The sequence below is a fragment of the Lonchura striata genome, chromosome 18, assembly GCF_046129695.1.
Source record: "Lonchura striata isolate bLonStr1 chromosome 18, bLonStr1.mat, whole genome shotgun sequence".
Lineage (NCBI taxonomy): Eukaryota > Metazoa > Chordata > Aves > Passeriformes > Estrildidae > Lonchura > Lonchura striata.
The window spans coordinates 15206721-15218191 of NC_134620.1; the positions used below are offsets into that span (position 1 = coordinate 15206721).

At 39.8% G+C, this 11471-nt stretch overlaps 1 long non-coding RNA gene across 2 annotated transcripts; it reads left to right on the plus strand.

Annotated features, from left to right (window-relative positions):
- The first annotated feature begins 2910 nt into the window (after window positions 1-2910).
- On the plus strand, window positions 2911-8295 carry LOC116184188 (uncharacterized). 2 transcript variants are annotated; one of them, XR_004148938.2, is made up of 4 exons: window positions 2911-3021; window positions 3985-4082; window positions 6623-6763; window positions 7671-8295. It is a non-coding gene; the product is annotated as an uncharacterized LOC116184188 (long non-coding RNA). The 2 variants fall into 2 exon arrangements; XR_004148939.1 differs by lacking the exon at window positions 7671-8295 and adding an exon at window positions 7325-7400.
- The last annotated feature ends 3176 nt before the right edge of the window (window positions 8296-11471 follow it).

Consider the following 11471-nt stretch of genomic DNA (forward strand, 5'->3'; position numbering starts at 1 on the left):
TGTTGGCCTGGTGTCTGTCCTTTCACAAAACTCCTGTGAATTCGACAGAGCAGAGGAGGCAGCAGGCAAGCACTGCAGCTGCAGTTTGAGCACTGGACTGGCACAGAATTCCAAGGGGGTGAGGTGCTCTAAGGTCTTGCTAAATGTGGGAATGGGCATTCCAAAATCAGAGCTGTGCACAGGACCATGAGCCAGCTGCTCAGCCTGCAGCACAAGTGCAGCCTTGGGGAGCAGCTTGAGTGACCCAGTCTGGCAGATATTCTGTTCCCAGGCCCTGAGACAGTAATTATGGTCTGCATTTTCTCTTTAATTTCTAAAGCTTGCTGGTGATTTGTATCTAACATTGGAAACCTTGTGGATTACAAGGGAAACCAGAGACCACAATGTGGAGTTATACAGAAAGTGGTGGATTGTGAGAAGATTTAAGCTGTTAGCAGCCTGCTCTAAAAAATCAGCATTGGAATTTTTATTCTTTTTTGTGTTTTTAGAAGTAATGCAATATTTGGACTTTAAACTTGTTTGGTAGTCTCTAAACATTATGATTATAGACTGTTCCCTGATGGAGGTACTACAGAAATTGCCAAAAATATTTTCTCAGATAAACAGTCGTTCTTTCTGTCAATGAAATATACTTATCCCTATAATTTCTCATGTTTAGCCTTTTCTTGCTTTACTTGCAGCAATCTGGAAATCAACTAAGCCTTGGATTGCATGAATGTTTATTTAGAGGAAAGAAACACATTTATGTAAATCAAACTATAAAAAGATCAAGAAGCTTGACGACTGTGAAGTGTTGAGAGGATCTCTAAAAATATCAAATAAGCAGCATGCTAAGAGTGCAGCTTTGCAGACACTCAACCTTTCCTTTTCAGGCTATCAAACAAGTCAGCTCAGCATCCAGGGAGTTAATGATAAATGAAACTTTCTCTCTAGGGAAGCAGAATAAATGCTAACAGTGTGTGTGCTCCCCTTCAGATCTTTCTCTCTATATGAAGAGCAAAAGAGTTTGTCAGGGGGTTCTGGAGGCTGGTGGAACACTGGGTTTTGAGCACCTACACTTCAGGAGGCTCCATTCATCCCAACACATCCAGAACACTTTTAGCTTATCACATGTGTGGAGAACATGTTTTTGAAGAAAATTGTCAGAGTAGTTTGACTCTGAATAGAGCTATTTAAAATATTTCCACTTTTTTGTTTCACATGGAAACCAGAATTTTAAAAGTCCCATTCAGTCCCTAATTTCTTAATATAGCCATATACTCTTAGGCTTCCAAATACTGGTAGATCCCTTGAAAAATGTTCTCCTTGAGAACACCCCAGCAGCTCCTGTGCTGGCTCTGTCCCCGTGCCTGGAAGCTCACTGCTCCTCTGAACATTCACTGGTGTCTCTGTCCTGGGCCTGGGGTTTGCAGTGGGCAGAAGAATGACCCCTGCAACACTGGCAATCACTATAAACTTAAGGGAATGAACTTCAACAGCAAATATTTTATACTCTTGACAAGTAAACACTTCAGAGTTTCTTTCAAAGGGTAATAAAAATGGAGCGGCTTAAAGAAAAGAGGAAAAGAAAAAGGACATATTTTGTGTTTCAGAGGTTTGCTGTCAGGTCCTGAGCAGGTGTAAATCAGCTCTGCTCCATTCCAGTCAGCAGACTTCTGGTGATTTATACCAGACAGGAACTTTATCTTGAGCTGCGGTCTGCCTGTGGAAGGAATGCATTACCTGGAAAGGTTTAATTGCTAAAAAAGTAGAGCTACTTTTGACCAAATGTGAAACAGAATTATAAATTAGAGATATGAAAATGCAAATATTCGTGTGTACGCACTGGGGGAAAGATCATACTGTGCACAGAGGCTCTGCTGGCCAGGTGCACCTGCAGTGCTTTCCATTCAGCTGCTGCACAGGGAGCCTAGGTTAATTAAAAAACTTCTTTCCTCTGTTAAAGAAATGAAATGTTATTTTCCAGTTTCATTATAATGGGATGACAAAAATCAATGTCTGGCTGGGATCAGTGAGAGGTTACTTTTCTGAGGACTCTGTGGAGGGAGGGGGGGTGAGTTCATGGCTGGGAGCTGCACTGTGTGGGATTGCCTGCAGAGGAAGAGGCTGTGTCTGAGGAAAATCCTGCTGCCTGGCTGGGCTGCCCCTGAGGAACAGGGCATGTGAACCTCGAGGGCCTCTCAGCAGGGACTCAGTCCCTCAAAAATTCAGGCCTGCAGGTGGGATTTGGGGCAGAGTGGCAGACGGTCTCTGGGAGGAGAGGCAATGGCCATGGCATGGCAAGTCTCCTAAGCCCACTCTGCTCTGCTTTGCCTTTAGGTGCCAAGGTTGATTTCTTTACTTCATTTCAGGAATGATAAATTCAGTGGCCTGTAATCTGACATTTGACCTTCTAGGACTAGCACATTTAGCATGATTTTTAGAGTAAATTATCATCAGAACAGACATAATTCTTAAACCAAGGATGTGGAGATAAGGTTTGAGAGGTGGGCAGGCAAGCCTGCTGTGCTCTCAGTGTAGTTTTGAATATCTGTATCTGTGATACTTGGTCCTCAAACATCCTCAGTAGATGCCAGACTTTTATCAGGCCTTGATCTCTCATTTATTGTCACCACTGAGCAAAAAATACAAGAGAAGAAAAAAACCTAAATTGTTGTTTCTCATGAATTATTATGAGGAATTAAATATCTCTGTAACAGTGGTCTTTTCATAGTGAAACAATAGGGAATCCTGAATGACAGTCTGAGAGATGACAATTTCTTTCACATTAAATGGCCAAAATACTGAATTAATTTTGATTCCAATCTCCTTGAAGACTTTAATGAAGGGGGAAACCAGCCAGATTCCTCAGTATTTTCCAAAGCACTCAGACTCACCCTGGCTCCGTGCTTGGGACCTGTGCCAGTTTTCTCTTTTTGTTCCAGGTTCCCTCTGTTGTGCTTCAATGCTCCTCTACAAGGCCAGGCTTTTTCCTTGTAGCCCAGTCTTTCATTTTGCTCTCTCAGGCTGCAGTCTCCCAAGGTAAGTGGAATGTATCCTAATTAAGTTTTGTTAATTTGAAGAGAAGAGGCCATTATATACCTTGGATGGGAAATACTATACAAGGGTCGATAATTTTCATCATGCTGGTTATGAAGTATTTCAGACTGTCTATCTGCTCTATTGACAACCTATTTGCAATCATAATTTTTGATGAATATTCATAATGACTGTAGAAATATAAAATATGATACTTGGCAACATTTATGCAATTAAATAGACAATTAAATTCTGCTGGTAGTAGTGGAAATTAAAATCTTCAGACTGATTAGGTTAGGCTCTATTAATTTTCACCCTCTATACATCCATCCCTGTAGTTCTTTGTACTCTTTAGATGTTTCAAAGGTGTTTATTTGTGCCCTTGAATTATGGACTAAATTAAAATATTTTATCATAGTGCAAAAGGGCACATCTTTAAAAATGAATATGTGTTAATAAATATTATTTAGATAAATATCCACATAGATGTCTTAATCTCTTAAATGTAGAAATGTCATTTTTTGTGCAATCACAAGATCTAACAGTTTTTCAGTGTGAAGAAAAATATCCCATTTGAACAAACTAAAAAGAGTAAGAAGAGCTTAGGCCTATACTTGTTTTGTGGGTAGAAGTTTCATTTGAATAAGAACCATAATTATTTCCCAGTTTCTGAAAGTGTCAGAAGCTGGGCTTCTCTGGAGGTACCTCCTATGTCTTTGGAGCATTCTTCTCTCCCACCTTTGCTCAGGGCTTCAGTGAGTGTTGGCTGTTGTGTTCTTTTACAAAAAATTATCAGAATCCAGCTTAAGTTCCATGACAGTCTGCTGTTGTCATGAAAAAAACCTCAGGCTGTTTGCTCTGCTTCTGAGTTCTTCTCACTTTATTTCAGAGAAATGGGAGATTGGCAGTAGAATTCTTCCCCAAATGAAACACTTCATTTGTTGAATTTTTGTTTGTCTTTTACAGCTATCGTCAGGAAGGAGAAAGAAGGGCAGTGACAAAAGCTGCTGTAAAATGTTCCTGTCTGTTGTATTTCAGCAGACAGTAATGCTGTTTCCTTTGGAGTATCCTTCAGAGTGCCTGCTCACCCTTTCCATAGCCCTGAGAGTCCATTTATTTCACACATCAATTACACACTTGACATTTTAACACTGTGTCTCTGATTTTAATGGGTTTTAGGAGCTGCATTATGATTAGAGACAAATGCTTCATTCAGGAAAGGAGACACCAATCACTTACATATAGAATAGAAATATAAATTACAAAATGTTAAAATTAATGTAACTGGAACTCCAGAAAAAATATAAAATACCTGTAAAATTTCCATGTACTCAGCTGTTTCTCCTGTGCAAGTCCAGAAAGTGCTCTACTGCTCTGATACTTGAATCTTTTTTTTGGGCTATTAAGAATAGGATTTCCCTCATGGTTATTACATGTCACAGCCTTTAATATTAATTGAAGGGCAGTTCAGTGGAATTAGAAGGGTTCTGAGATCACTATAAATGTTGCTCTGAGTTAAAGAAATTCTCAAGTGTTCATTTGATGTTTTCAGCTTTCCACTTGGAAAGACCCATAATTTCCTTAGAAAGCCAACTACTTGTGGCTAATGCCCAAAATCATCCTTTGAGCTCTTCCCTCTAAGAGAGTTGTACTGTTTGTTTTTTTCTTTCAGAAAAAAAAATCAATAGCAAAGATACTTTTCTAGTGTAACAAGAAATTTTTGAGTGTTATTTAAATTGCCTCAGTTACAGAATCAAATGACCTGCAAGTAATTTTACATCAAATTTGCTGGTATTCGATTAGCAGCTGCATTTCAAAAACTTGTATTAATGGAATGTGATAACTGGACTTTCATCCTCTGCTGAATTTATTAATTAGTTTTTGAACTTCACGGAGGATTCCTACATTTATAGAAACTGGAGAAGAGAATGTCTGACAAACATAAACTCTTTCAGTTGGTTGCTATCTAAGAATAAGGAAAGGACAAATGTGTACAAAAAAGCTTTAGAGAAATAGAAGTCAGACACTATTCTATTCATTCTTCTTCAGGTGGTGCTTTAGCAACTTTAGGAAGCTCTTGAGCTGTGAGATTTTTCAGCCCCTATGAGCATTGGTATCAGGAATACTTAACTGCTGTTTAAAAAGCTAGATTCTTATCAGAAAAATGAGATTAAAAACTATCTACCCAGTCTGCAGGCCAAGTATAGCCAAGCATTTCCTCTTAGCCATTAATAAGAAAAACAGCATATATGCATATTTAATTTTAAGTGAACTGAATGTACACATGCAAGTGAGCAAAAATTCATCTTTTGGGAAGTCTGTCTCTATGGCATGAGCCTGTATGTCTGAAATATATGTATTAGTGTCAGTGGCTCTGGGCAGAGGGGCATGAGTTCCCATGAAATAATTCCATTTAACCTATGTCATGTTCATCTCTTATTTAAGATACTTCCCATATTCCTCTTGAGGTGTCCTTAGAAAATAAGAACCCATTATAATTTCAATGCAGGGAAATTATGACTGGATTTCTAAGAGTGCCTTGTGCAGGGCTGGAAGTCATAATGTTGTATTTGATGATTAAATGTTGATTAAATCTACCTAATGACACCAGTGAGGCACTTGGCCTGCGTTAGGGCTCCATACCTGGCAGTCTCCTGGCAGGTGTCTGAGCACCTCACTGCAAATCAAATCCTGGTGCAGAGGAAAAGCAGCAGGACAAAGCTCTGAGAGTCCTAGTCTTACCTCCTGGGCTGGGAGATGGTGGCAGGACAAAGCTCTGAGAGAAGGAGCCTTGCCTCCTGGGTTGGGAGATGGTGGCAGGACAAAGCTCTGAGAGTCCTAGTCTTACCTCCTGGGCTGGGAGGTGGCAGCAGAGGCTCTAGCCCAAGCCATGAGCACTGAGAGGTTGTGCAGAAAGCAGCTCCCTGTCCCCCTCCCAGCTCTGCCTGGAGCTGCCCGGGGCCCCAGGGACCCCAGCACTTCCCGGGGCGCAGGGCCTGTCTGCCAACAATTTAAATTAATCTGTTGGGCTGGGAGCTGGCGGGGACTAGGAGTGTCCAGACAGTCCATTACCTGGTCTCAGCAGAAAAGCTGTTTACAGATCATTGCAGATGTGCTGGCATTGGGTTAATTTATTGTGTTACCCAAGGTTTTAGGACAGCTGACACACACGGACATATATTGCTTCCTGGCCACCTATCAGTGTCTCCAGCTAAAGCATCAGAGGGGTATATGGGATATCACTCTTAAAACTTTTGACAGAAAAAAATTGTCTTAGAAGATGGGAATCTATTTCTGATGTGAAATATCCTTTTTTTTTTTTTTTTTTTTTTTTTCCCTGCTGGAATTACTTCTGACTTATGAATGAAAATGAGAAGTTTTATGGTGTTGCTGTTTAATGTACTTAAATTCTGATATGACAGACTATACTATCACTACAGGAAGTAAATTAAGTCCTCATCAAAGTGTTATGCAGAGCCTCTGGGCTGGGCTATGTAGGACATAGTGCATAAATTGTATCACTTGGCCCAAGGCACCATAAATCATCTACACTTCTGGGTGCAATTTCCTCTGTATTTTCCCTAGCTCCAATGTGCAAATACAGAAGATGAGCAGAAAGTTACTGGTTTATGCAGCATTGGCCTCAAGACACAATCCAGGATGTGATATACTTAGAAGTCACAAGGAATTTTACAAATAAATTTGGAGCTCATTCTGGTAGCTATCCAGCTTCTGAGTGCTTAAGGTACATTCCAACCTGATTTTCAATGCTTAGAAATGCATTGAAAATGAAAGTTGTATTTGTCTAAAATTCATTTGCAGGTATGGGATCATCCAGGGAAATAGTTTACTGGATTGCAGTACAGATGTGGCTCCAGGTGCCTACTGGAGGTAACCCAGGGCACATAATGCACCTTCCAAACATTTACTTACCTCCTCCACAGCCTCCCATGTGTCTCAAAGCCATGGAGGGGATGGGTGCTCAGCAATTGCTGCTTGGTGTATCTCTGCAGGGGGATATTTGCATAGAATTCCAAATTATTTATACGTTCTCTTCCAAGTTGCAGTGTAAGTACATAGATTAAATTATGTCTAGGAACATATATAGGAATATTGGGGATGTCTTGGTAGCTGTAAATTCATAGGGTCACATATTGATTTTTTTACTTAATTATGTAGTGTTATATCAAGCAAATGCCACAGACAGAAGTTAAGGGAACAAACTACTATCTTTATTAAGAGTATCTTGATGTCAGCTTGCAAAGGGAACTGTGTTGTTAAACCATTTTTTCCATTTTTTTTCCAGAGGAAGTGTGCCAAGTTGGAATAAAATACTAAGGGTCTTTTAAAAAATCTAAGGGCAACCCCTCATCTCTTCCTACAAAGCGGGAAAACATGGGGGCATTATGTTCAGATATTCATACAGAGCAGATTTTTACCAATAAATCTAGGTAATTATCCTCCCTTGTGATGAATCTAATTGATGTTACATTTACAGTAATAAACACCAAGTACACATTATATTGCACTGATATTTAGAAACTCTACCAAGGTGCTGTGTCTGAAGGTTTATAGACAGAAGTAAAAATACAACAGACAAGCAGGGGAAGGAAAATAATAAAACATTCTTGGTGAAATTTACTTTCTTGCAGTTTTCAGCTCCGAGGGCCTGTTCAGTGCTCCCTGGGCTGCTTCATCCGAGATGAGTGAAGCTGTTGCGTCCACGGCTGAGAATTAGGACACAGAGAGTGCCCACACTGCTGAGCTCTCTGAACTGCTGCAATGGAAAATCTGGGGGTCCATCCTTCCAGGGACCACAGGATGTGTCCTCGGAGATGAATTGAAATGCAAGGTGTGACTACCTTCTGTACTGACAGGTTTCTGCAATTGTTTATCAAGTGCCGGACTCGAGCTGCAGTTAGAATTTATTAGCTGATAACTGTCCAATTACTGGAATATAGCTAATGAAGGAGAGAAATGGCTCTGTTGCTATCACTTCATGTAATTACACAACTTCCTGGTGCCTGTTGCTTTCCCCAAATGGCTGTACAGCTGACAAAGACATACTTTGTTGCTTGTAGCAGGAATTATTCCCTTGGACAATATTTTGAAGGAACAAATACACCACAGAATTACTGAATTTTCAGCACATTGAGACTGAACAATGGCCATTGCCAAGCACTCTCCTGAGTATTACAGAGGATAAACCAAGAAGAGAACAAGAATCTGAGTGTTATAAATATGAAGTAGCAGTTTAATATAGTGAGCACTTAGCACTTGAAGCATTTTTGAAGTCCTGCTGTCTTAAGACACTGAGTCATCTCATGTAATTATTGTGGGTCCTAATGCTCTGGCCAGTTTCTTAACAATTCCAGGATGGATTCCCTCAGGTTGTCCATGAGCCTGAACCTGCGAGCTGCTCCTGCTCCTGGTCCTCGCGCTGTTTTTCTGTTGAAATGAACAGAAAAAACACCTGGGTCTTTGTGGGATAGTGAATAACTTGAATCCTTCAGTCTTCTCTGTTGTCTCACATTTGTTTACAGTTCTTTTAGATAATCTCTACCTTTTCTATCTCATGGTACGGAAAGAAATTTTTCCCTGTTATCTCTGATACTTCATGGCAGCAATAATTCCCTTTTAACCTTTATTTTTCTGATTGTGTACCTGTCTAGTTATATAATACCTATATGCTGTGTTGTTTTTAGATGTGTAAGTTCTTTAAAGAGTCATGCCAAGTATTTTCCCTCTGTGGTACACTCCTTTGCCTTTGTGTTTTTAATAGAGTCTGCTTTAATATCTGCCAGTTTTCTGCATTTCTTTTTCCTTTAGAATGTCTTCCCAAAAGATCTAACCTACTGTCTCTGTGAATCTGCTGCATTTTACTGCTCTCATGCAATAGAGAACTTAGACATTTCTTGATTTCCCTCCCAGATTTCTTTCTACTTTCAAATTCTTACTTAGCTTCTCCTTATGAGCTGGAATCAAATCTGTGCCCCCAGTAACTACTTCTGCTATCTGGACAAATGACTATCCATGAAATACAGCAAGTGCCTTCTGGGAAGCCTGCATTTTCCAAACGTTTTTCAAGACGCGATTTGGGAGTAAAATCTGTCTTTACAATTTTGTCTATTAGATTTATTTGTTAACTATAATTTGACATGATTTTTTTCTTTATGTGCTGGTAACTTTTCAGTAATATTCTTTAACTTTTTGAGAAAGAGGAAATGCTTGAGGCTCAATTTACAAAGAACAAGTCACCTTTCACTCAGTGTTCTTACAACTAAGCAGGCAATACAGCCTCAAAGTAAAAGAGTCAGAATTATTGCCATCCCTATTTCATAAAGGGGACTTCAAATACAGTGATTGTACAAAGGTCATTCTTTATATCTATGGAGGAGTTAAGAACTGCATTAAATCTTCTTAATTTTAGTCCAGTATCTAAGTGACAAATACTTTTTTCCTGTACTAACCTAGTTCTATCTAACTTTTTAACAGTTACTCAATTTCTTTGTCACCCACTTTTGATACAATTTTGTTAATTGCCTCACATTCAGGGGTTTTTAAGCCTTATTGAAGAATAAATTACTTTCTTTAAGGGTTTCTTCTGAATGATGGATTATGGATAGAAAGGTAAAAAATGTGGGGATGAGATTTAAGGGAATCAGAAATGGTATTTTTGCTTCAAATGTTTAGATAGCCAATTTACCTGAATGGATGTGCTCAGTTTTACATACATAGCTCTTGGTTTCCTGGCCGGTTTAGATAATAGTGATAAATGTAATTACTGTGTAGTCTTAGATGTGAATGATGTATTCTAAGCCATCTGACAGTTGATTGCTTCTGACAGTTAGCAAGTGGAAAAAGAGAGAACAGGGCAGACTGCAGGACCACAGCTCTCAGGGTCAGGGTTTCATCCCTGCAGGAAGGAGAGGAACACTCACAGACCTCTGCTACTCGCAGTTAAATCCTGCACAGCCCCCAGTGGCTGCAGTCTCTGCTCCTGCATTTCCTCTAGGAGTGACCTTGCATTCAGGCACTGGAATAAATGTTCTGTACAGCTGCACTCCAGACCTTTTAGCTGTAGGATATCAAATTTGCACCCATTTTGCCACACACTTCATGTCTGTTTTCAGAGGAATTAAGAAGTATTAGAATTGTGTGCAGCGATATTTTTATATATGAGGATTTATATATGTGTGCTGAACATCTGAGGTTCTCATTTATAGCTTTTGTAATTTAGATTTTGCTCTCTGATTGCCTTTGGAGTATCTGCAGGGTTTTCTTGCATTTGCAGGGAATTTACATTTAAAATTGTCTGTGATGTGCTGTCTTTCCACTACTCTAATTTCTCAATGTCATTCTGATTATTAGCATTTTTTTGATACAAGTTAAATCACTTTTCTCCTTTCTAATGGCACAGCTTTCATATTCCCCAAGCATCTATTTATTTTCCAGTATGCTTTAGTATGCCTTTTATAGGCAGATATTTAATTTCCAGTTGTTCCCTTCATTTGCAGACTAGCTTATTTTTATAATTTGTCTCGTTATTTTTCCTTTTTAATCTTTATATTTCAAGGGAAATGGGATGACACATTTTATCTGAGTTTCTCTCACTATGAAGTTAATTTTAATTGACGCAGCTCTTCAGTGAGGGCAGATGATTGGTTTCCAGTTTCCAGCTCTTGCTCTTCTCCAAGGTGAGCTGGAGGGGATGGGGTCCCCCCGTCCCCGCAGCTGGGGGCTGCAGCAGCCTGGCCTCCTACAGCAGCCCCCAGCACCAGCCTCCAGCCCAGCCCTTCCATCTTCTCTCCATCTCCTCTAATTCGAGTTTCTGGGTAACGTTTATCCCTGGCCACCACTGCTCAGGGGCACTTGGATCCTGGCAAAACCTGCTGGGGAAAAGCGAAGCATGGAACACCATCACTGTCCCTGTCTCTGCTTCTCAGCAACACTGAGCAGCTTTTCTAAAATCACACAAGTGGCTTGCATTGAGTTCCAGACAAGGCTTCAGAAAACAGAGCTTAGGTCTGACACTCTTGCCTTGTAGCCACCCACCTAGTTAATGTTGCCTTCTTGCCATTGTTTGACTACTTGTTTAGAATTTAATTTACATTAAACATGATACAGGATTTTTTGAAAAATATTCTTAGAGGAATTTGAGTGCTTTTTCCCTTTACCCAAGTAAGCACTAATGCAAGTTCACTGGTGTGGCATTCTTGAGGCTGGCATCTGCTCTGCTAGCTGCAAGTCTTTGTGACTGCCAGCTGCGTTCTGATGAAATACTTGTGATTGCACCTTTGAGAACAATTCCTATTTTGGGAGACTTTAAAGAAAAGACTGGAACAAATGGAATTTTTGTAGTTTCAAAATACTTCTGTTAATGATGGTCTGGAGATGTTAATTTTCTCTCTTGGTGGATTACAGAAATTTACAGAAGAAAATGTTCTTTGTGT